Raw genomic sequence first — 25,964 nt, 5'->3', positions numbered from 1 at the left:
GGGTGGCTGAAATAACAATACCTAGTTCTCATAGTTCTGAAGACTAGAAAGTCCAAGATAAGAAACTGGCAGATTTGTTTTTTTTTTTTTTTTTTTTTTTTTTTTTTTTTTTTTTTTTTTTTTTTTTTTGAGACAGCATCTCACTCTATTGCCAAGGCTGGAATGCAGGGGCATGATCTCAGCTCACTGCCACCTCTGCCTCCTGGGTGCAAGCGATTCTCCTGCCTCAGCCTCCCAAGTAGTTGGGATTACAGGTGCCCACCACCACGCCCAGCTTATTTTTGTATTTTTAGTAGAGACAAGGTTTCACCATGTTGGCCAGGCTGGTCTCAAACTTCTGACCTCAAATGATCTGCCCGCCTCCACCTCCCAAAGTGCTGGGATTTACAGGCATGAGCCACCGCGCCCGGCCAGATTTCATGTTAAGTGCAATGGAGAAAATAAAACACACAAGGTGGTTGGTTCAAAATTCAAGTGTGCGTGTCTGTGTGTTTGCGTGTATTGGGGGAGGAACTTAAAATAGAATGGTTAGTGAGGACCTTCTTGCAAAAGTGACATTTGAGTAGACACCCAAAGGAGGCAGGAGAGCTCTGGGGTAAAAGCTGTATGAGATGGGGAAGTAGTGAGTGCAAAGGCCCTAAGGGAGGACAGTGCTTGGCATGTTGGGGGGCAGTGAGGAATAGGGCTGTCTGTTCTGGGGAGAGCCGTATTTCTGGTTCATAGATGGCACTTTCTTATTGCAACCTTACACAGTGGAAGGGGCCAGGTAGCTCTCTGGGGCCTCTTTTATAAGGGCACTAGTCCCATTTATGAGGGTTCCGCTGTCATAACCTAATCACCTTCCAAAAGTCCCACCTCCTTGTTCCACTGCATTGGGAATTAGGTTTTAACATATGAATTGAGGGGACACACACATTCAGACCATAGCACCTGGGATCCAATTAGAATTGCAAATTCTCAGGCCCTACCACAGAAACTCTTCCAGGTGAACCAAGGCAGTCTGATTTTAACCTTCTAGGTGATTCTAATGCCAGTTGAAATTTGAGAACCACTGCTGTAGGGAAACTGACAGATGTGCAGTATGTATGTTGGGAAGTGGGAGGAAAATGGAGGTTTATAAGCAAGAGTAAAAGCAACGACCTTACACAGGTTACAAGGCCCTCCAGGATGAATACATCCTCATCACCTTCCTCACTTCATATCCCACCACCCTTCTCAGACGCACTGACATCCTCACTGCCCTCAGCATGCCAGGCACTCTCCTGCCTCAGGGCCTTGGCACTCCCTTCTTCCCCCTTCTCAGATGGCTTTTACCCCAAAGCTCTTCTGCCTCCTTTGGGTGTCTACTCAAATGTCACTTTTGCAAGAAGGTCTTCACTAACCATCCTATTTTAAATTGCTCCCTCAATACACACAAACACACAGATACACACACTTGCATCTTGAAACCTCTTCCCTGTTTTATTTTCTCCATTGCACATATCAACACCTATTATATATTGCTTTCTTATTTTTTGGGTTAATTATCTATCTTTCACAATTTCCCACTGGAATGCTAGTTCTACGAAGGAAGTGGTTTTGTTCTGTTTCACTTACTGACATATCCCCTGGGCCCAAAGGTGCCTGGTAGAGAGGAAATACTCAACAAATACTTATTGAAAGAGTGAATAAATTAACTATGTCTCAGTCAAATAAATACATGACCATAATTAATAAGAAAAAGGTTCTCATGACTTGATTAATAAAGTGACTAGCAGTTCTTTACTTGGGGCTGTAAACTGGGTTTGTGCATTGAGGTAGAGACCATTAGGGTGCTGGGAAGAGAAAATCTATGTGTTCCTCCTACTTCCTCACCTGCTGTGGTTGGAGCCATGTGACAAGTCTGACTAACGGACTTTGAACAGAGGAGGAGTGTGTAAATGTAGGTCAAGGCAGATCACCAGGAGAGTCCCTCCACTTCTCTCATTTCATTTGGCTGTGACCATGAAAGCCTTTGATAAGTCACTAAGTGGAAACAGCCTAGATCCCTGGGTCAATGCATGGAGGAAAGCTTTCCAAGACATTCTATGAAGGGGGAAAAAAATTGTGTTCTGATACATCATTGTGACTTCAGGGCCTTATTTGTTCCTACAGCCTTGTCTAGCCTCACTGCACAGCCTGACTAATAGAGTCATTATTAACAAGCAGAGATAAAAGGTAAATTCAGAAAAATTAAGTCTTCTGAATCATCTTTCTGTGAATAACTACTTGGTAGACTTAAGGAAGCCCCTGTACCTTGTTCACAAGTATAAGAATATTAAAATGTTGCCTGGACAATGACACATGTGTAAACCACAAAAACTAAAACTGTTAAGTCGGCAGTTAGGCAGACATGAGCATGGCAGGAGAGGGCTCCCTCCCCAGGGATGTCAGGCGACCATCAGGTGGTGGTTGAGTGGTTGTTAAAATGTCTCTCTAAAATAATAATTGATCACAGACAGCACCCAATAGACCTATTGGCAGTCTCCGATAGATGGAAAACACCTGAAGTGGGTGATCAGCTGCTTCCCAATAAGATCTCAGGAGCTGGGCAAGTGGGCTCAAGATGGACACTAAGAGGCAAAATGGTAGAGTTTAATTGGTATATGACCTTCCTCTAGGAATGCTCAACTGATAAGGGAAAAATGCCTCAAGTGAGCGTGCACACAACTTCAGGAAGCACACTGCACATGTGGCCCCTCCCAAATGTTGGGAGGCCACTGTGCATGTGGACAGCCTGCCCAAGGAAAAAATCAAGGGAGGAGAGATGCAAAACTCCAGAAGCATGACAATGTATAAAACCCCAAGTCAAAGGTCAAATAGGACACTTGGATCTCTCAAGTCACCCACTTGGCCCTCTTCCAAGTGTACTTTACTTCCTTTCTTTCCTGCTCTAAACCTTTTAATAAGCTTTCACTCCTGCTCTAAAACTTGCCCTGGTCTCTCCCTTTGCCTTATGCCCCTTGGTCAAATTCTTTCTTCTGAAGGGGCGAGAATTGAGGTTGCTGCAGACCGTATGGATTCACCACCACTAACATGAACAGAGCAGAGGTGGAACCAGCCTCTTCTGCCGCACCCTCCCAAGGACAATGTTGATGGTCCATCAGGCTCATATCATTTCTTAGAAATAACTGAAATCACACTAACAATGATAGGAATAATAATAGCACTAATACTTATTGTTCTCCATGTGACAGACACGTCCTAAGTGCTTTACACTTAGAAACTTATGTTTATAAGTTTATTCCAAGATAATGTGAGTACCTTCATCCCAGGTTACACAATCTCAGGAGGACCTGAGAAAGGAAGCCTAAGCCAGTCAGTTTACAGTTTGGTTTTAGACATTTTGGGGAGACAGGAATTGCAGTTAAAATCAGTAAATCAATACGTGCACAGTATACGTTGGATTGGCCCAAAAAGCATGACATCACAAAGCTTGATTTAAATCCTTGAAATCAGTAGAAAGGAAATCCTGAACTGAGATAAGGAGGTTGTGGAGACCAAGGTTCTTGTTATGTAGATGAACCTTATAGGTGGCAGCTCTCAGAGAGGATAGTGAATGTCTCTTCTCAGACTTTAAAGGTGTCAGACTCTCAGTTAATCAGGGAAAGACCTAGAAGGAGAAAGTCCTAGCTACATTAATGGAGATTCTCTACAGATGCAAAATTTCCCCACAAAAGATGGCTTTGCAAACTCATTTCAATCTGTTGGCCCTGTGGCAGCCATTTCAAAATACATCAAGGAACTATATTTTGGGGTAAAATATTTTGGTTTCCTTCAGGGTCTGCTATCTGTCATGTGATGCCATTTCTGAGTCAGGTTGTAAAGTAAGCCACATTATATAAGATTAATAAAACCCAGTCAGGTGTGGGCTCACACCTGTAATCCCAACACTTTGGGAGGTCAAGGCAGGAGGTCACTTGAGCCCAGGAGTTTGAGATCAGCCCCCCATCACAATAAAAAAAAAGCTAAAATAAAAACAAAAATGGCTAATAAAACCTGTCTAATGAGATTTTATGGTTTCTAAGGCGTGACTCCCCAGGCCCCTTAGATAGGAATTTGGGCAAGAGAAAAAAAAGTCAGTTTAGTTCTCACTCATTAAATCTATTTTTTTTTCTTTTGGATACAGAGTCCTTCTCTGTCACCCAGTCTGGAGTGCAGTGGTACAATCACAGCTCACTGCAGCCTTGACCTCTGAAGCTCAAGCAATCTTCCTGCCTCAGCCTCCCAAGTAGCTGGACTACAGGTAGCACCACCGTGCCTGGCTAATTTTTTTAAATTTTCTTTTTGTGGAGGTGGCGGTCTCACTATGTTGCCCATAGTGATCCCCCCGCCTTGGCTTCCCAAAGTGCTGGGATTACAGGCATGAGCCACTGCACCCAGCCTTCATTAAATCCTTGCAGCATCTCCATGAGCTAGGTCCTATTTTTATTACCACTTTTCACACAGTGAAACAGATGCAGACAGATTCAGTAACTTACCCAAGGCCACACAGCTTGTGAGCGATAGAGCTGGGATTTGAACCCAGCAGTCTGACTGGAGGGTTGGGGATGATCCCTGGGCTGGGAGAGAGGCATCCCTGAGACAAATCGCAGCCCCAACACTCACTAATCAATTGACTTTGAGACAACAACTTAACTTTTTGCCATCCTAATTTCTCCATCTCTTGACTTGGGGCAATGTTGTAGTAATATGAATAATATTATTCCTACAACATGAGATAGTTGTAAAACTGGTGGGCTGGGAGAGGTCCCCAAACAATGGTGGGACCTTGACCCTAGCCAGTATCCAGGCCCTTGGCACTTTCATGAGGAGGAATTCAAGGAGGAGTTGAACAACAGTGAAAGTATGGAGATTTGTTTATTTTTATTTTTGAGACAGGGTCTCACTCTGTCGCCCAGGCTGGAGTTCATTGGCATGATCTCAGCCTCGACCTCCCAGGCTCAAGTGATCCTCCCACCTCAACCCACTGTGTAGCTAGGACTACAGGTGTGCACCACTATGCCCAGCTACTTTTTGTATTGTGTGTGTGTGTGTGTGTGTGAAGATGGGGTTTCTCCATGTTGCCAGGCTGGTCTTAAACTCCTGGACTCAAGCGATCTTCCTGCCTTAGCCTCCCAAAGTGCTTGGATTGCAGGCATGTGCCACTGTGCCTGGCTGGATAGAGAGCTTGATTGCAAAGCAAAAGTACACACTGAAGACAAGGGAGTGCTGGCATACTCAAAAGAAAGAGTCACATGGAGCTTGGGGTTCCTATCCCTATTGATTTATTTAACCAAGGGGTGGAATATTCATAAAGATTCCTGGAAAAATGTGAGGATTTCTTGGAACTGTAGTGCCACCCATTTTTACACCAAATATGGGTGTTCCTGGAACTGTCATGGCACTGGTGGGTGAGGGTATAATGAGGTCTTGGGAGAAATCTAGGTCAAATCCAGCACTATGTTGGGTCCAGTTGGTCTTAGCCAGCTTGGCCCATACCCTGGTTTTTCAGGGTCTTATCAGCCCCTAGCTTCTATAGTTATTTCCAGAGTTTCCTTTTTGCAAGACATGTGAAAATGCTCCTGGAATTTTCTATTCTCCTGTGACCACGCTGTATTTTTCCTGACTCAGTTGTTGAGGATCAATTGAGATCATGCATATAAATTACTTTCTGCCTGATGACCCAGAGTACATGCTCCATAAATGTTATTGTTGCAATGGTGATGTTCCAAATCAACAGCTTAGATATCTACAGGTATCTGGAATGAGGTCTTAGCATGGTGAGACATTTAGTGTGTCTCTTTTGTTCCTCACTGGAGTTTATGGGGAGACCTACTCCCCAGCCCAGGTAACCAAAGGCAGCCCCTTTATTATATTATAGAATCTAACTGAAGTCCACTTCCCCAATGCAGCAAGACCAGATATCTGCACCAAAGTTTGCAGTGGGAGAAAGGAAGGTGTTTATTTGCAGGGCACTATGCAAGGAGAACCAGGTAACTAATAAGCATTAAGTCCCCACCTCCCTGATGGCTTGCAGGTAAGCATTTTTAAATGCAGGGAGAAATTTCAGGAAAGCAGAAGTTACAGGCAAAATCATAAATCAATACCCAGGTTACATACTGGTTTGGGCCTAAAAGGGCAGGATATCTTGAAGCAGAAGGCTTAAAGGTTATAAGTAGATTCAAAGCTTTTCTGATTTGCAACTGGTTAAGAAAAAGAAGCTTTGTTTAAAAATTTGGGGCCAGCAGAAATAAAGGTTAGCTCTGCCTCTTTGGGTGTGACTTTCTCTAGGCCCTTCAGGAAGAAATTTAGAACAAAGTACGATGATCAGAGTTCAGTTCCTAGTTCCCCCTTATCTGAGATCTATATGTGGGGGGATGGGTTTAGTGACAGTCCAGTTTCTGAAAAACAATTCAGAGATGCATGTTAAGATGCTATCTTTAGTTTCTATAGGGAACCAAGCATCCTGTGACTCTGGCTTCCTTGGCTATTGTTTTAGTTTGCTTTTTTTTTTGAGATGTAGTCTGTCACCCAGGCTGGAGTGCAGTGGCGCCATCTCAGCTCACTGCAAGCTCCGCCTCCCAACTTCAAGCAATTCTCCTGCCTCAGCCTCCCAGGTAGCCGGGATTACAGGCATGCACTGCTACGCCTGGCTAATTTTTGTGTTTTTAGTAGAGACAAGGTTTCACCATATTGGCCAGGCTGGTCTCAAACTCCTGACCTCAAGTGATCCACCCAACTCAGCCTCCGAAAGTGCTGGGATTACAGGCATGAGCCACCATGCCCAGCCTGTTTTAGACTACTATTACTTTCTTGCTTATCAAGTTGCTTATCTGGGCTAGGGTCTTAGCATGGGGCTAAGCTCCTCAGGGCTAGCTAGGTGCCTGGAATTTCCCTTAATGGGACTCAAGGTTTTCCTTTATTTCCATGCTTGACCCTCTCCCACCAGTCCATCCCCTACAGGTCCCTAAGAGGAGGGTCCTGCTTGTCTCATCTTTTCAATTCCACGGCATCCACGGTGATGGCAGGCCCAACTACTACAGGCCCCTCCTTGGGAGGCCTCCTGTCTCACCGCACCTACCCCCAGCCTACATAGGCTTCTCCCTTTGGGTTAAGCCAACCTGACCTGCCACCTGTGGGGATGGGAATAAGGGTGTTTATAATTCAAGGAACCTCACTTGTCTGCATATAGACCTACAATGACTCTCCCCCTCAAACACATTGATCCTGAGGCGAAAGAAGCTGTTGAAGGTTTTCTGAATCATCCACAACAACAAAAAAGTTTCATAGAATGGTGGCAACCAAATCCATTTTGTTGTTTAGATCCCAATTTTTTGAAAATCCTCAATCCATGAATGACAGCAGTCTGCAGGGGAAGCGGGGGTGGAGGTGGGAAGAGCGGGGAGGGCCGGAGGGCTCTTAGGTTCTGGAGTTGGACGGAGCCTCAGATGTGGCTTCACCCTGTCAAAGAACAAAATTTCCACACATTGAGTTTAAAGGTCCAGTTGGTTTTTATTATTGATTTGTGAATCAGGCAGCATCTTATCTGTAACATAGAAAGGGTGCTCTGAAGAGCTGAGCAGATGGAGGGGCAGAAAAGGCTGGGGATAGCAAGATCAAGAAACAAGAAGTGGCTTGGTCATTTCAAAGTTACTTTCCTTACGGGGTTTATGCAGAGGGGCCTTCCCTCTCATGCCTGTGCAGGTGGATGGGGACCCTTTTGATGCAGGAGCTAGAAAGAAATTAGGCAGTTGGTGAGGGTAAGAGAGTCCTCAGCAAGGTTACCCTTTTAACAAAAAGCAGCCCCCAAATCATTTCTTTTCTAACAGACAGTGACCTGAAAATTGGAGCTGCAAACATAGACAAGCAAACTGGAAGCTTGCACGGATGAATGCTGGCAGCTGTGCCAATAGGAAAAGGCTACCTGGGGGCCAGGCATGTTCAACATGGAGGCTACATCTTCCCTTTTCTTTGTCACCACGTGTACAGTAAGGGAACAGGCAATATGGCGCCAGCCAGGTAGACAACCCATCTGCATAATAAAAGATTAGGGTGGCGAGGCCATCTTCTTCGCATGTTATGTAAATGACACACCTGGTCCAACCAATCTTTGGGCCCTATGTAAATCAGACACCGCCTCCTCAAGACGGTCTATAAAACCTCGTGCATTCTACCATGGAACCGGAAGACCCATTCGGGAATCCCCCTCTCTGCAGGGGAGAGACCTATTTTCTTTCTTTCGCTTGTTAAACTCACTGTGTGGATGTCTGCGTCCTCGATTTCTTTGGCATGAGGCAGTGAACCTCAGGTATCACCCCAGATGAACTACACCACTTCACTTTCTGTTGGTTGCTGTAAATCTCCTGATTTTTGGAAAACTGGCCCATTTTAAAGTTCAGTTTGAGCACATGTCAGGTAGCACTAGTGACACTATTCTGGTTTGCTATGGTCTGTTGGAGCCTAGTACAAGGACTCTGTCCAAAGCAATGGCCTCCTGTAAATTTTATTTAACAACCTGAGCCCAGGGTAATAGTGACACAGATAATGGTACCATGGCTTAGAGATTCATTTCTCCCTAGTGGTCACTGTGGGTTTTAGCAGACAGAACAAAGAGCAGCAGATCCAGGAACAGTGGTTAGCCAACTCAACAGCATTTCCCAGGGAGATGGCTCTCTGTGTAACAGTCATAATTTATCAGACATTTTCAGTCCTTTGGAAACATTCCTGTTTTCTTCTCTCTCCTCAGCACTTCCGGTTTCTCTTTCATTTGGAACTGTTTCTCTTTCGCTATGCCCATCTCCCTTTCTTCCTGGTATTTCTCTCGCTTTCCCTCTTCACTGCTCATCTCCTTATTCTTCTCTTAACTGGTATGGTCTTTCATATGTATTGAATATATGTCAGTGTTCCCTGTTAGCAATTTAACAACTAGATCAATTTATACCCCAACTGGAGTGAACAGATTGAACAAAACACCTGACGCCCATTAAATCTGAATTTCAGATAAATAATAATAATATTTGGAACATACTTATACAAAAAAAAATGTTGCTTACCTGAAATTTAAATTTAACTGGGCATCCTGTATTGTATTCTCACAGCCCTGCCTCCACCTATAGCTCAGTATAGTTTCAAATTATGTTTGTCCTGCGGTGGCTCTTGGGAAGAAAACCAGGTCCCATGAATTCTCTATAATAAACTTGGTAACTGTCTTACACTTTTTTTTTGAGGCAGGGTCTTGCTGTAAACCCAGGCTGGAGTGCGGTAGCACTATCATGGCTCACTGCAGCCTCAGTCTCCTGGGCTCAAGGAATCCTCCCACCTCAGCCTCCCAAGTAGCTGGGACTATAGGTGTACACCACCACACCTGGCTAATTTTTAGATATTTTTGTAGAGGTGAGGTTTCACCATGTTGCCCAGGCTGGTCTTGAACTTCTGGGCTTAAGCAATCCTCTCACTTTGGCCTCCTAAAGTGCTGGGATTACGGGAGTGAGCAACCACATCCAGCAGTCTCTTATAATTTAAGAAATGTGATTAATCAACATTTCCTGAACACCCCAAATTGCGGAGAGTTTTTGTTTTTTGCTTTTATGCGACACCTACATCTTCAAGGAGCTTGTTTTTGAAGGCAGCTGGCCTTCTTAGGGCACTCTTAAGCCCTGCCATCACTGTACCATCCCAGAAATTGGAGAAAGCTCGGGGTGCAGAGGCTCTCAGGGTGGCTGAATTCCAACAGCAATGTCAGGCTCCTGTGAGGGAAGTTAAGGGAAAGTTAATTCTGCAGGAAGTGGGGAAGGGAGGAGTATAAATTACAAACTTTTCTTTCAATATGACATCTTTGCCTTGTATTTCCTATATCCTCGGAATGACTGAAGGATAGGGAAGAAAATACTCCCTCTTCTGATGCTCCTTTGGTTCTATTTGGGAGTGAAGCTCACAAGAGGAGGGACTGCAAATAAACGTTCCTAGATGATGCAAAGGTCTCTCTCTGCTGACAGTTAATACCTTGCCTCCAAGCCTGAATTGCCTTCCTGTCTGCGTGGTGTCTGAACAAACAGCAAGATGTGCAGGTCACTGAGTTACATGAAGTCGGCAGGGCCTAAGGCCTTCTGCAAGGTATGACTCTCTCCCTCCATACTGAGAACATTTTGAAGTGACTTCAGAGGCTGCAGGGCTTGGGAAGTCCCATGAGAACTGCTCCCCTTTCCCAAGGCACTGACATGGCCTGTAGCCAGGCATTGCCGTTTCTCGGCAGCCTGATCCAGGCCAGGTTTTCTGCTCTCCCTGCTGGAGGACTGCCATCCTTATTGAGTGTATTTCCAAGAAAGCAGTTGACAGGCTTGGCTGTGCTATTTCTGGAAATGTTCAATAGGCCATCTTCTGGCAGGGATCGCTGCTGACGGATGGGTCTGAAGGGGAGACCGAGTGCTCAGCGCCATCACGGCCCCGGCCTATTCCCAGGTGTCTCTGAGCAACAGCCGTCCCCAAATACCACGGGCTGTCAGCTGGCAGGGGCTGTGGGCCTCTGTGGAACTTGCTTCCTCCCTGACAGGGAGGCTGCCAGCAGGCCTGCTGCTAAATGAAGACAGGCGCCCTGTGACTATAAATTATAAAACACATCAGCTCTGGCTGATGCACCGCATGTCCCACAGTCAGCTCCACAGGGGACACTTGGCCACTGCCAAAGGGCATTCTAGACAGTGGCTTTAACTATTGTGGCAGCCACAGCAGACAGGCCAAGCCTGTTGCCGGGCAGAGGAGCTCTTGGTAACTCCCAGAAGTTGCAATTGCCCTGGACTGCTGAGCTCTGTACAGACCAGGGCTTCTCAACCTCTGCACTATTGACATTTTGGACAACATACTTCTTTGTTAGGGGCCATCTGAGTATTGTAGGTTTAGCAGCATCCCTAGTATCTACTCACTAGATGCCACCATTATCCCCTGCCCCCCGCTGTCTCACACACATACACAGAATTGTGACAACAAAAAAACTGCCTCCAGACATTGTCAAATGTTCCCTGGAAGGCAAAATCGCCCTTGGTTGAGAACCACTGGTGTAAAGGAAAGAGGATAGGGTCTGGAGTGATGGCAGAGAGAGGAAGATGCCAGTTCAGAATCTCCAGGTGAGTTGTGAAGCCAGGCAAGTAACAGAATCCTTTGGCCTCAGTTTCCTCATCTCTAAAATGGGTAGAAAGAGAAGGTCAAATCAAGGGAGTATGGAGATCAGCTGAGCTAATGTGTGTGATGCACTTTGAGAGGCAGTTCAGCTGTAGGTCAAACAATGTAGGAATAGATGATGTAGTGCTTAATTTTTTTTTTTCTTTTTTGAGATGGAGTCTTGCTCTGTTGCCCAGGCTGCAGTGCAGTGGTGCAGTTCACTGCTACCTCTGCCTCCCAGATTCAAGCGATTCTCCTGCTTCAGCCTCCAGAGCAGCTCGGATTACAGGCACGTGCCACCATGCCTGGCTAAGTTTTGTATTTTTAGTAGAGATGGGGTTTCATCTTGTTGGCCAGGCTGGTCTTTAACGCCTGACCTCAGGTGACCGGCCCATCTCAGCCTCCCAAAGTGCTGGGATTACAGGTGTGAGCCACTGCGCCCAGCCTAGTGCTTAAATTTAAAGAACATGGCTCCCTTTGAAGAATTTAGCCGAGTATGTATAAAATTCCCCATGACTCTTAAATTAAAACAAACAAATGCTTTAGAAAGCTTTTCTCTTTATGTTTTTTCTTCTGATTTCTAACAAGAATAAGTAGGCTGTGTCTGCCTGAGGTTAATGTACAAGATTTCCCCTAGTCTTCCTTGAAAGAGGCTTCAAATTGTTTTGTTTTTAAAATCAACACCCTAGGAATTGTGTCTGTCCAATGAACAAACAGAAAGTAATGAGGGAAGGGAATGCCCCTCTATTTTATACACAAAATTAGCATCCTTTTCTTTATAGTTAGTAACAAAAACTGGTAAGGAACCACCACAGCCCTATAGAAAGACACTGTTGCTTTAAATGAGCTTTGCTGTTATATAATTCTCTGGCTGATTTCACCCCTCCAGCTTTCAAGGAACTGTAAAGAAATCTCTAAAGGCTAATATTTCTCCTGTTCACACTGGCAGAAAAACACAAAGGAAACTGGTAACCTGAGCTCCCTGGAAGGTAAAAAAGGAAGAGCCGAGTCCTGGAGGACAGGGCTACATGTGTCCCCTCCCGTCTTGGGGACCTTGTCAAGCACCAGGCGGCTGCAGCCCTTCTTTACAGCACAGGCTGTGTTCTTTTGGATGAGCCAAGGCCACATTTGCTTTGGGAAACAGGACACTGTGATTAATCAAAGAAAACAAAAACAGCTTCGTTTTCCATAATGGGCCCATCAAAAGGCTTTTCTAGGAAAAACCTTGATCAAGCTGTTCCTTCTGTTTCCCTAGTGGCCAACAGGGCTGGAGGGGGAGCACGGGGCAGCGGATGGTGTGAGCAAGAAGGTATCCATGAAAGTTTATTCCCAAATGATCCCTTCCAGAAAAAGGCTTCATTATGTTCACTTGCCCAAAGCACTGAGAGCGCCCACTAGCTAACAACAAGGGCCCCATGGAAGAAGGAGGAAAGCACGTGTCCCCTTTCCAAGGCCAGACATTACTGTCCGGGCACCCAAGGTGCCCACCCACTCCTACTAGATCATTCCAGTCAGACAGGGTTCCTTGAAGGGAGGTTAGGGGAGTGACTCTCTGAACCAAACAAAGGAACAAAGAAGGGTCAGAAAAGGCAGGCAGACTCGGCACTGTTGTAAAATACTCTCATGTGCTTACATCACAGTGGCAATCACAATGTAATTCTTACACCGGTACAGACAGGGGCAGGGCTGGGATTAGGGTGAGGTCAGTGGGGGCACTGCCTGGGGTGCAAAATTTAAGGGTGCCAAATAAACGCAATAATCAAATAAATAATATTTTAATGCAATATTTTTAAGTGAAAATTGATATCAAAAATCCAGGATGAACAAAATATCAAAATATTAAAATTGAAAATCAAGATCCAGTTTCACAGACATTGGGTGTCCCTGCCAATCAGCACACATTTTACTTTGGCTTTGCAGGGTCTCCTGGAAGGAGCTCGGTAAAGCAGGGTGAGCAAAGAAGCTCTGGATTTGGAGACAGAAGAGCAGGGTCCTTGTGCACGACATATATCTCCAACCTCTCTGAGCTCTGCTCTCCTTTGCAAAGTTGGTTTAATATTCACCCATCTACCTCACAGGGTTTGTTGGGACCAAATGAGATCTTGTTCATGGGAGCATTTGATAAACCATAATCTATGACATCCTTGAAATGGATAACAGAAAGTATAACCATAACACTGGTAATTACAGTGGTGGGTAAAACAGGATATTCTTGGAAAGGGAAGGGGAGAATCGGCAGGAGACAGGACAAGGAGGTCGGGGGGAGTAAGGGACAGGCAGTGTGGTGGGAAGTGCGAGGAGCCCAGATTCTGAAATCTGACCTGCTTTCAAGTCTCAGCTCAGCTATGACAGCTTCCTGAACCTCAGTGTATTCTCCAACCTCTCTGAGCCTCAGTTTTCCCAGTCTTAAAATGGGGATAATAATAGATTGACTATGAAGTAATATGTATGTAGCACCTAGTGTGGTCTGCAAACAGCTGGGTGTTAACCCCTTCCATCACACACACATAAGTGTGTGCATGCACACCTCCCTGCATACCCCAGTCTCCATCCCAGAGTAAACAAAAAGAGTCTAACTCTGTAAAATATTTGAAGATATTTATTCCTTTTTTTTTTTTGACACGGAGTGTCGCTCTGTCACCCAGGCTGGAGTGCAGTGACACAATCTCTGCTGTCTGCAACCTCTGCCTCCAGGGTTCAAGTGATTCTTGTGCCTCAGCCTCTCAAGTAGCTGGGATTACAGGCATGTGCCACCATGCCTGGCTAATTTTTGTATTTTTAGTAGAGATGGGGTTGCCATGTTGGCCAGGCTGGTCTCGAACTCCTGGTGTCAAGCAATCTGCCTGTCTCGGCCTCCCAAAGTGCTGGGATTACAGGGGTGAGCCACCACACATGGCCATTGAAAAGATTTATTCTGAGCCAAATATGAGTGGGGCCCGTGACACAGCTCTCAGGAGATCCTGAGAACATGTGCCCAGGGGGTCAGGCTGTAGCTTGGTTTTATACATTTTACAGAGACATGAGACTTCAATCAAATACATTTAAGAAATACACTGGGCTAGGTGCGGTGGCTCATGCCTGTAATCCCAGCAGTTTGGGAGGCCGAGGCAGATGGATCACTTGAGGCCAGGAGTTTGAGACCAGCCTGGCTTACATGGCAAAACCCCATCTCTACTAAGAATGCCAAAACATTAGTCAGGTGTGGTGGCACGCGCCTGTAGTCCCAACTACTCGGGAGGCTGAGGTATGAGAAACGCAGGAGGTAGAGCTTGCAGTGAGCCAAACAGTGCCACTGCACTCTAGCCTGGGTGACAGAAGGAGACTCTGTCTCAAAAAACAAAACAAACAAAACAAAACAAAACAAAAAAACAAAAGAAAACATTGGTTTGGTTCAGCAAGGTGGAACAACTGGAAGCAGGCTATAGGTAGATTTAAAATTTTGCTGGTTGACAATTGGTTGCATTTATCTAAAGACATGGGATCAACAGAAAGGTAGTGTCTGGGTTAAGATAAAGGATTGTGGAGACCAAAGTTCTTATTTGCAGGATTCAGACAGAATAGGTTGTAAAATGTTTCTTACCAGACTTAAAGTCTGTGTGGATGTGAATGCTGGAGAGGTATAATATAATGAGGCACATCCAACCCCCACTTCCGATCATGGCCTGAACCAGTCTTTCAGGTTAAATTTGAAGAGGGCCCTGGCCGAGGAGAAAGTCCATTCAGATGGCTGGGGGGCCTTGGAATTTTATTTTTGGTTTACAATTTCTTAATCTGGGTGGAGGGTACAGAGTTCAATTACAGGTCTTTTTAACTGCATGTCCAAAATAGCTGAGCTCATCTAGGCCTCCTACTGATTCTGCCAAACTTCCAGGCTTTGCCCTTCAGTTCAGGGGCAGCTGAGATTTCTGGGGGTGGAGGAAGCACACTAACATGGGGCTCTGAGCACAGCTTTAGGCTGCGGGTGTGCCCTGCAGCCACCCCTGCTCCGCAGATGGGGCAGTGCCCCGCCTTGCTCTGCTTCCTCTGTGGGTGAGCAGCAGTCCAGCCCTCACTATGGTTTCCCAGACACACCCTGGGCCCTGACCTGGAAGCCGCAGGGCTGGGCCCCATGGGCAGTTCCAGATCAGTGCTGTTAATATATGGAAGCCTCAGACAAAAGATGTTTCAAGGAAAGTGGTTTCTCCTGGGATGACTGAGCTCCTTTGAACCAAATCTCTGTACCTTTCCTGATGGAACAAAGGGGGAATGCAATGTGTAAAGTGGGGGGGCTGTGAGTCACAGTGGACCCCCTGGAAGCCAGTCTGTGCATTCTCTGATTAAAAAGAGAAAGAAGAAGCGCCAAGAATCCAAAAGAATAAAGATTCTGGAAATAATTCCTGTTTGTCTTTGGAACGTGTTCCTCCTCCCCTAAGTCTCCCCTTAGAGACTTTTTGTTTTGGCTACAAAAATCGACCTGCATTCCCCAGCACCCACCTGCATTGTGGGAGTGACTGCCTGCCCCGCAGGCGGCTGTGGGGAGGGAGGCTGCGGCAAGGGCTCACTACACGGATAATCCGCTAATCCACAACTCAGGGCTGGGATTTAGGATAAGGACTAGGGTGAGTGAAACAAAATCTGAAAGAACAGCAAAGCAACTCAGTAATCAAGAGTAGTGATATGTTAATGTGATATTTTTAAAAACCAAAAATATGCATGATGAACACAATAGTCATTTTTAAAACAAATACAGGATCCATGCAGAAGCCCTCGTCCAGTGCAACTGGGAAGAGCCAGGACCAGAGGCCTTTGGTTTGTGAATCCTGGCACCACCTCAGCAGGCCAGGGGAGAAAAATGTTCTGACCACCCCAGAAATGCCTTACCCTACAGCAGGATGGCAGGGCCAGTCTCCACCCATGACTGAAACCCACAAGCGCCACCCAGGGACCCAAGCTCTGCTCCTGCCCCTCCCCTCCAGATCTAACCTCCTTCCTGCACCTATCCATTCCAGAGGTCCCAAACTGACTGCGGGAGCCTGTCTTATTGAGCTCATACAATGTTTTTCATTTTTAAAAATTACTTGCCAACATTTAAAAATTTGGAGATTCTTATAAAAATCCCAATTTCTAGACCATCTATTAAAATCCAAATTTCCAGCTTGTCTAGAAATATCCAAATGTTCAGCAATTGATAACAATAATTCCCATGTTCTGAGAATATACTCAGTGCTGAGCACAATGCTCAATATTTTCGATTTTTTTTCTCTTACTTCACAGCAATTCTGTACTCCCTCCCCATTCTACAGATGATAAATCTGAGGCTCAGAAAACTTAAATAACCTATCCAAAATACACACAGCTAATGAACAGTGTGGCTAGAGTTAAACCCAGGGGAATTTGACTATAATTCCATGCTTTCAAATTCGTGTACTTCCCACCATCCTGGAAGGTATGGACTGAACTATCAGTTTTCAAGTGTTGCAAGAAGGCTGCTCGGAGGCCGGCACTGAGTACGTATGGGGTGAGGTAGAGGAAGCTGGCTCAGGCCCCAGGGCTCCTACTTTTGTTAGGGCAGGTCTTTTTTAAAAAACCATTTTACATACTGAAGTTCCCTTCAAGTTGTCTTTTGGAAAGAGAATCTCACTGCTCAGAAACAAAACCAAAACAAAGCCCCAAGCCCTGTTGATCTCCCCTTTACCTTCTCTCCATGGTACCATGATTTCCTGGGTCAGCAGGAAAAGCTCCTTCTTCTCCCCTTCCCAATTTACTGGCCATGTCTCTATGTTATGGTATCACTTCCAGGGCTCTTTATGTTACAGCATAACCTCTGGTTGTGTCTTTGAGCAGCTGGGGCCTGATTGGGCTATGACTTACAACCCTCACTTGGCCAAGCGTCAAGAGACTTGGGAGCCATGGAGCCACAGCCCTTCCTCTGAGACCTGCTGGGGGTAGATGGACCAACACCAGGTGGAAAGTGCTGCAGTGGAGGGCAAGGGCAAGGGGGTGAGGATGGCAGAGGCTAAAAGCCACCGAGCCTAGTAGAAAGGATGCCCCCTTTTATCTGTCATCATGAATTTCAGTCCTGTCATGATTATCTATGAATTGACTGTTTTCTTTAGGGCGACCTCAGAGGAATTACAGAGCGGTGAGAAGAGCACCTGGAGGAACCTGAGCTGGGCTGTGTCACGGCTTGGCATTGCATGAACCTGGTCCTGTATAAAAGATGCATGGCATCTCTCTATGTACCTCACCTACTAGCCCTGGAGACATAGGGAGACTAAAAGGCATAAAGAGGCGTGTGAATGAATGTCCTGTTTTAATTACTTGCATATGGTCTGACAAGCACAAACCAGGAAAAAGTGAGAGCTTCCAGACCCTCTTTGAAGACAGGACTGCTGGAGCTAGCCTTGTCACACGACGTCAGCCTTGGCATCAACTGCCATCCATGTGCCAATAACTCCCAATTCCACAACCCATCTGGATCTCTCTCCTGAGATTCTGACGGTGGTTCTTATGGAACAGCTTCCCGTGGCTGTACCCCACCACTGCTCCAGCAGCATTTCCAAAATGGAGCTCCTCAACACCTTTTTGAAACCTGCTCCTTCTGCCGGGTTCCGCGGTCCAGGAGCTGGTATCCTCAGCCATACAGCCCAGAAACCTGAAGGCCATTCTTGATTGCTTCCCTACCTCATTCCACACATCTTACAACAATCTCAAGATGTGGTTGATTCAGTCTACCCCTTAAGGAGCTCTTGAATCTGTCTACTTCTCTCCCGCTCTAATGGATTGACTTGGGCTAGACCACCCCCATCTCTGGCCTGGATGACAGCAACTCCAGCTGCTGGGTCTCCTGCTACTGGTCTTGCCCCCCTCCCCACACCTCCCCACCCTGCCTTGCATGCTCCAAATCCCCAAACAGATCTTTCTGAAACACATATGCACAGAATGATGATCTTTCTAAAACACACATATGATCATCTTATTCTCATGCTTAAACCCTTGCAACAGTCAGCTGGGATAAAGCCCTAATGCTTTCACATGGTATAGAAGGCGAGCCCCCACCCATCTATCTGCCATCTCTATTCTTTTTTTTTTTTTTGAGACGGAGTCTCACTCTGTTGCCCAGGCTGGAGGGCAGTGGCACGATCTGGGCTCACTGCAAGCTCCGCCTCCCGGGTTCACGCCATTTTCCTGCCTCAGCCTCCCGAGTAGCTGGGACTACAGACACCCGCCACCATGCCCGGCTAAATTTTTTATATTTTTAGTAGAGACGGGGTTTCACCGTGTTAGGATGGTCTCGATCTCCTGACCTCGTGGTCTGCTCACCTTGGCCTCCCAAAGTGCTGGGATTACAGGCGTGAGCCACCATGCTCAGCCTGCCATCTCTATTCTTAATACTCCGTCCAGACTGAATCTCTTTCAGTTCCCCAAACACACCCCATTCTCTCATCTCTATCCCTTTGTGCATGTTTCTCTTTCCATTGAAAATATACTCCATTAACTCCCACTCATCCTTTGGGTCTCAGCTCAGGTGGCACTTTAACTTGGAAACTTTTGCTGACTTTCCAAGACTGAGTTAGGTACACATCTACTGCATTTCCCTGGGCACCTTGTCCTGCCTTCATGTTATACATGAAGTATACATGCCATAATTCCTTCTGCTTGACTTGACTGCTTTTCCCATCCAGCTAGAAACTCCATGAACATTAACGTGTAATTCTGTTTTCATTTGTATCCCCTGTGCCTTAGTCACAGCCAGGCATGTAGTATGTGCTCAATAAATTTTATTTTTGTGACTAAAGTGCTCAGGCCATCAAAAAGATGAGTTGCCTTTTAGTAGAAACATTAAGAGGCACTACTAGGAAAGAGCGTGCTTGCTAAAGCAAGTATTTCAGTCAGATGTGCAAATCAAACTGTGCTCTAACAATACCAATAACTGACTATTAACACCTTGGCAATTTGCTAACTTCTCTGCTTCCTAGAAGTCTACATATTTTGGAATTTGTTTGTAGAAGTTGTGAAACACAGTCTCCTTCTATGTATTTAAGAACTTTCTGAGTTTTGCTTAATTTCTTCTTGCCAGACAGACATGGCTTCAAATCCTTATTTTGCATCCTCTGTGTTGTGACCTTCTTTACCTTCCACTCATTAGTGGCCCTGGCATTGAGATCTCCTGCTGATGGCAATGTCTGAAAAGGGGCAGTCATTAAAAGTGTATCTGTGCCTGGTGTCAAGAGGTAGGAGAAGCTGAGACTTTGATTTTTCATTTTTAATCATCATTTTGACCTCTTTTACCCCAAGGTTTCCAAATTCTGGGGCTTTGTGACCTTTGGATGATTGGTGAAGCTATTTTAATTCTCATATTTCCCCACACATTTTCTCTCATTTTCAAAAGAGATAAACTAGCAGATTTAAAATGCACTGAACCCTCCCTGTGTTACACTACAGGAAGTGCAAAGATCTGGATTCAAGTCTTCACACTACCGTTTATAAGCAGAACCATGGGCAACCCACCTAACTTCCTTGAACTTCAGCTTTCTCTTCTGCACAATCAGAACGGCACCAGCCTCCCACCTTACTCTCTGTTTTGCGCATGGTAGGCAGTGAATAAATATTAGAGTCCTTCCCAAACAGTTCTGCTATTAATTATGCCCATGACCATATAATGGTCCCTTTGGAACCTCCGCAGATTGAAATGATTTTCTATGATAATAAATCTCCACTGTTAGCAGGGGCAGTTGCCAGACAGTCTCGATGACCACACTCACCCATGCTGCTAAAGCTCTTAAAGCTCCTATTAAATGATAGGATTGTTTGCTTTCGTTCCTTCAAAGTAAGATCCACATATTCTGCTCATTCTTGTGGTCATGGGGAAGGGAAAACCTCATCCCACATAGAAGACTCAGTCACTGACCTCTCCCATTACTTGAATCGCCTGTCTCCAGCATTCAGCTGAACTACCATCAGGTGAAACAAAATCATGCGAGGAGGAGGGGGTGAAATACCTACGGGTGGGGAGTTGATAAACTCTCCAGGCTGTGAAACGTAAGAAGCAAGAGGCAGGCTGAGCGCAGTGGTTCACACCCGTAATCCCAGCACTTAAGCAGGCCACGGTGGACAGATCGCTTGAGCTCAAGAGTTTGAGACCAGCCTGGGCAACATGGCAAAACCCCTTTTCTGCAAAATATATAAAACTTAGCCAGGTTTAGTGGCATGCACCTGTAGTCCTAGCTATTTGGGGGGCTGAGGTGGGAGGATTGACCCCAGGAGGTGGAGGTTGCAATGAGCCAAGACTGTGTGACTGCACTCCAGCCTGGGTGACAGAGCAAGATTCTGTCTCAAAAAAAAAAAAAAAAAAAAAGCAGCAGCAGCAGCTAGAGGCATGGCCATCTTAGCTTGGCAGTTGTATATCTTATAGATACAAAGACTGATTCCTTACCTTTGCCCAGCACCTGGGATCCTACAGAGATCTTTATTTTATTTTATGTGAGGCAGAGTCTCCCTCTGTCACCCAGGCTGGAGTGTAATGGCATGATCTCGACTCACTACAACCTCTGTCACCTAGGTTCAAGCAATTCTTCTGCCTCAGCCTCCTGAGTAGCTGGGATTACAGGTGTGTGCCACCATCCCCAGCTAATTTTTGTACTGTTAGTAGAGACAGGGTTTTGCCATGTTGGCCAGGCTGGTCTCAAACTCCTGACCTCAAGTGATCTGCCTGCCTTGGCCTCCCAAAGTGCTGAGATTACAGGTTTGAGCCACTGTCGCCTGGCCCCTACAGAGATCTTTCATAGTTAGTATCTTCTTTCATCCTTACAACCATCCTGAGAGGGTGGCAAATTTCATTATACCCATTTTTCAAAAGAAGAAACTGAGGAGAGTATACCCAGATCACACAAGCTTATTATACAGAATGGAGCTGGGACTTCACTGGGGGCTTCCAGCTCCAAGAACTGTTCTTTCCATGACACTCACCTGCCTCTCACTCAGTTGGTGAAGAGGAAGGTTCCAATCGGCCTCAGAGGGAACACATATTCAGCAACCCTTCCACTGTGCCACTGAGGAAAAAGCACCAGACTGGGGTGGGGGGGTACGAGGACCTAGGCTTCATTCCCCAGGGATGTCAGTTTCTTTATCTCTGCAAAGAACAGATCACAAAAAATGTTTCCAAGTTTCCTCCCATGTTTCTATTTCTTTAAGTGGATCTTTGGTTTAATGGATAACCCAAATACCTGTGACATAGAAGAAATGCCTAAAAGATAAATCTGGAGTTCACCACAAGTTCAGCAGCAATTACAGTGTCTTTGACCTGATGTGACCACTATGGCTGAATTTAAAACTGGAATTTTCAGTCCCGGTCTGTTTCTTGGAAACAGGCCTCACCAAACTTCAGTTAATCTTTCCACATCTCAGTTTCCTTACATGAAAAACTGAGAAGACAATACCTTCTGTACAGGAGAAATGACTTGAGCGTCTTTCTCCCATGTCATTCCCACCTCTTCCTAGCATCCCTGCCCCCAACCCAAGGGAAGAGGAGTTGCTAATCTGATTGGTCAGAGTCTGGGACCAGAGATAGAAGCTTGTAGTTAGTAGACAGAGATGTCATACTCAGGAATGGTTCTCCATCTGTCCCACTCTATGCAGTTGGGTGGACAAGTACACTCAGTCTCCTCTCTGATTCTCCACCTCCTCATACAAGTGACTAAGGAGATAAGTCATTTTATTTTCTCTGTCATTTTGTTGCAGAATTTTCTCCTTAGTTCAGCTAAAACCAGGTTCTTGTCGCTCAACCAGGAAAGATTAGGCTCACGGACACATAGAATGGTGAGGAGAGGAATTTATTGGGCAAAAAGATAAAAGGGAACATAATTATCTGCAAAGTGAGAGAAAATCCTGCTAGCAGGATTCCCACCTCACAGATTGAATTCCAGGTCACCACATAGGAACAGGAGAGGCTAGGCTCCTCCTTGCTGCAAATTCCATGAACTTCCCGAGGCTCCACCCCGTCCTTCCTGTGTGCAGGTGGGCGTTACTCAGAAAGAATCAGTCGGGAAATAGTAGGCTTCATCTGGGACCAGCAGTCGGGTTTTTCAGCCTTCAGGCTGTTTTAGGCTTGAAGGAGGGGTTTCGCCAGGGACCTCTGACTGTCTCCTGTCTCTATCAATTTTGTTATCTTTCCTCTATGCATCCTTCTAAGAAGGTACTAAGATCCCAAGGTTTAGATTCAGGAAGAAGTAGGAGATTCTGCTTAGGCCTTATGGCTTCTATTCATTTTTAGTTAAAATTTGTAATGGAGGTTATTGGATGGTGGCTCAGTTAATAAAATGCAGTACTTTGTTATTTGACTTATGTCCTCTGCCTGTCTCTGGAGAACTGTGGTAGCCAGCCTTCCCAGACAGTCCCCAATGAGCCTCCGTTCCTGGTATTCATACCCTTTTTTAGTCCCCTCCTGCCCATGACAGTGTTGATCTGTATGATCAAAAAACTGTGGCAGAAGTGCTAGTGTGTTACTTCTGAGGCTGGGACTCTGCAGCCTCCATCTTGGCTGCTCTTTCTCTTGGATCATCCTTTTGTCACATCCTGAGAAGCCTCCTGGAGAGGCCTATGGGATTCCATTTTCAGAATGTACCCTTCATTGTCCTTTTATGAATCATTGCTTGACATTCCCTTGCTCCTTTTTATTTTATTTTATTTTATTGTTTTAGAGACAAGGTCTCACTCTGTCACCCAGGCTGAAGTACTGTGGTATGATCCTAGCTCACTGCAGCCTAGGACTCCTGGGCTTAACAGATCCTCCAGTCTCAGCCTTCCAATTAGCTAGGACTACAGGCATGTGCCACTATGCCAGTGTAAGGCGGTGTTTTGTTTGTTTGTTTTAGAGATGGGATCTTGCTATATTGCCCAGGCTGATGTCAAACCCCTGGCCTCAAGTGATCCTCCTACCTTGGACTTTTAAAGTGCTGAGATTACAGGAGTAATTACAGGAGCCACTATGCTCAGCCTTTCTCGCTCCTTGAGGTCAGAGATGGACTATTTCTTACTTATCTTTAAATTCTTAATGTCTTATGTGGTACCAGACCCCATATTACTATCTCAATAAATGATTACTCAGTAAAAGAAAGAAGGAAATTTAGTTTTATATGTAGCTTATAGTAATACTTCATATTTTAAATGTCAAAAGTGTAGGGTTTGAATTTCTTTTGGTAGAAAGCCAAATGTAGCAGTTTACATTATATTTTATTGACACTATAGATTGCTGAATAAGTCCATGTGTGGAAATAAAAGAGAAGTCTAAGAAACCTCTTGGACTTAAATATGGGTTTTTATATTATCTTCAAACTTGCCCTCATAATTTTAGTTCCAGCACGTACGATAGAGTGATCTCGTCTTCACAGTGGAGAACCTTTTCTCCCTCCTTTGTCCATAGGCCTAATTAAATTACATCCCACGTTAATCAAATTGTGCTTAATTATGCTGAATATTTTGGCCCCAAAGAGATATTAATTCCAAGTCTCTTCGTGTTGCCACTTTGGGTCTGTTTTTACTCAATTGACACAGTCCCCTGAGACAGTCAGACGTTAATTCCAAAGACTGAGGGTACCCTTAAGAATCACAGAATGGAAAGGAAATGGAAAGGAAAGGAAGAGAATGGAAAGGAAACCACAAAGGCCAGTTCCATCTGTAGTGTCTCCTAACTCTGGAATCTCAAGCTTGACCTAACATTGAGCCAAACGCTCCAGGAAACCTGCTTCCCTCTTTCTGTGCATTCCCTCTCCCTCCCTTGAAGACAGCGCTGTCTTCAGAAGTTGATCCGTTGATTTATGTATAGGTATTGAAAAGTTCAAAAACATTAACTCAGAAAGAGGCCACATGTATTTTAAAGGTGATTGAGAAGAAAATTGAGAGTTACCCAGACAAGAAGAAAGAGGTATAAATAGACATTATATTCATGATGTATCTCAAAAACAAGGCCCTCTATACAAATCTTTATATACAAATTTAGGTATGTATGAGTGTTTAAGACACACACACACACGGGGGTAGGGGGAGAGTGTGTGTTTGTGTGTATAATATGTATATATTTTTCTTTTTTTTTTTTTTTGAGACAGAGTCTCGCTGTGTCACCCAGGTTGGAGTGCAGTGGTGCAGACTTGGCTCACTGCAACCTCTGTTTTCCGGGTTCAAGTGATTCTCCTGCCTTAGCCTCCTGAGTAATTGGGATTACAGGCACCTGCCACCATGCCTGGCTAATTTTTTGCATTTTTAGTAGAGATGGGGTTTCACCATGTTGGCCAGGCTGGTCTTGAACTCCTGACATTGTGACCCACCTGCCTCAGACTCCTGAAGTGCTGGGATTACAGGTGTGAGCCACCATGCCAAGCCTTTTTTTTTTTTTTTTTTTTTTTTGAGATGGAATCTTACTCTGTTGCCCAGGCTGGAGTGCAGTGGCAAGATTTCAGCTCACTGCAACCTCTACCTTATGGATTTAAGTGATTCTCTGCCTCTGCCTCCCAAGTAGCTGGGACTACAGGCACATACCACCAAGCCCAGCTAATTTTTCTATTTTTAGTAGAGATGGGGTTTCACCAGGTTGGCCAGGTTAGCTTCAAACTCCTGACCTCTGGTGATCCACTTGCCTCAGCCTCCCAAAGTGCTAGGATTACAGGCATGAGCCACCACGCCCAGCCTATATATTTCAATCACCCACATCTTTGGTGTAGGGTATAATGTTTTCATATCCTCGTGAGATAATCTCCAAGGGAGACACTTGGTCAGAGCACACAGTTCTATTTATCTAGTTTCTGAGGATTAGTCTCAGGGGCAACTTTATATAATAAATGTTGACTATAGAATACACATCTTCTCTACTTAAATCAAAAGTCCAAATTGTGACCCAGGAATGCCAATAGTACTTTCCCTTCTCTTCTTCACATGCTTGTAACTGCATGTGTGGAGTGAGGGAGCCAATTCTTTTGAAAACGTTCATCCCTCCCTCTTTCTAAATGATTCTAGGATTTAGATGTGTGACAAACAAAAAGAAGAAAAGAAAAGCCATTTTCTTGGAAGCTGCAAAGGATTGATTTCCCCCCTTGTTTTTTGTTTGTTTGTTTTTTTTTTTTTTGAGAGCCGCAGAACACACAAAAAATAGGATGTGTTTCTAAAAAGCTCTAACATATCTATTAGCCACAATCTTTTTTGTGTGCTAAAAGAAACCAGCCACAGTAATACCGCTGCTGCCAAAAAAAAAAAAAAAAAAAAAAAAATAGTGCTGCCTGAACCTTTGTTAACTTCCTCCTTGTCAGGATGACAGTCTTTCTTAAATCCTCATCGGAAGATAAGATCTTTGTTGCTTTGGGGCAGGTAGGCCAAGGGTGGTTTGATTGACTTTGTCACCTAGATGTGGTCACAGAGGTATCAGAGGTTGACAGTGTAGCTACTTGGTTAAAAATGACAACCATCTAAAGAAAAGTACACAAATAGTGTCTACACTTTCTTGGAACTGGGAGTTGGCTTTCTTGGACCCTTCCCTCCAGCTTCAAAAAAGAAATTGCTAAATGCTCAATTTGGTGTTTGCCTAAGGGTGGCTAAACAAGCTGCCTAGTGGGGTGTTTGCCCTTATTTCTGAGAAGGAAAGCCTTTCACTCAGTTTGGTTCTAACAAAAACAAATCTACTGAAACCAGAGTGGGGGAAGGAACTTATTAACAAAGGTCAACTAGAAAAAGTACCGAAAATAGAGTTTTCTGTCAAAGCTCGGGAGCAACTAAAAGGCAGAAAGAGATCTTTTGGGTTCCAAAGAAGACCTAAAGAAATTCACCTATCTGACTGATTTTCAGAC

The 25,964-nt window shown here is 45.0% G+C and overlaps 1 protein-coding gene across 6 annotated transcripts in view; it reads right to left on the bottom strand.

Annotated features, from left to right (window-relative positions):
- Positions 1-25,964, bottom strand: part of CRADD (CASP2 and RIPK1 domain containing adaptor with death domain) — a 251,333-nt gene that overhangs the window by 16,166 nt on the left and 209,203 nt on the right. For 2 of the 6 annotated variants that reach the window (XR_004059597.1, XR_004059599.1), the window contains 2 exons: positions 21,103-21,265; positions 9,402-9,746 (listed from right to left, as the gene is read on the bottom strand). The exons of 1 other annotated variant lie outside the window; for it this stretch is intronic. The gene's annotated coding sequence lies outside the window, so the exon portion shown is untranslated. Of the gene's footprint in view, positions 1-6,737; positions 7,462-9,399; positions 9,747-21,102; positions 21,266-25,964 lie in introns of those variants that run through there. 3 more of the 6 variants (XR_004059598.1, XR_004059602.1, XR_004059600.1) reach the window with 3 other exon arrangements.

The sequence above is a fragment of the Rhinopithecus roxellana genome, chromosome 10, assembly GCF_007565055.1.
Source record: "Rhinopithecus roxellana isolate Shanxi Qingling chromosome 10, ASM756505v1, whole genome shotgun sequence".
NCBI classification, from domain to species: Eukaryota; Metazoa; Chordata; class Mammalia; order Primates; family Cercopithecidae; genus Rhinopithecus; species Rhinopithecus roxellana.
Note: the sequence above shows the minus strand (reverse complement) of the source record. Positions and strands in the feature narration are given on the sequence as shown.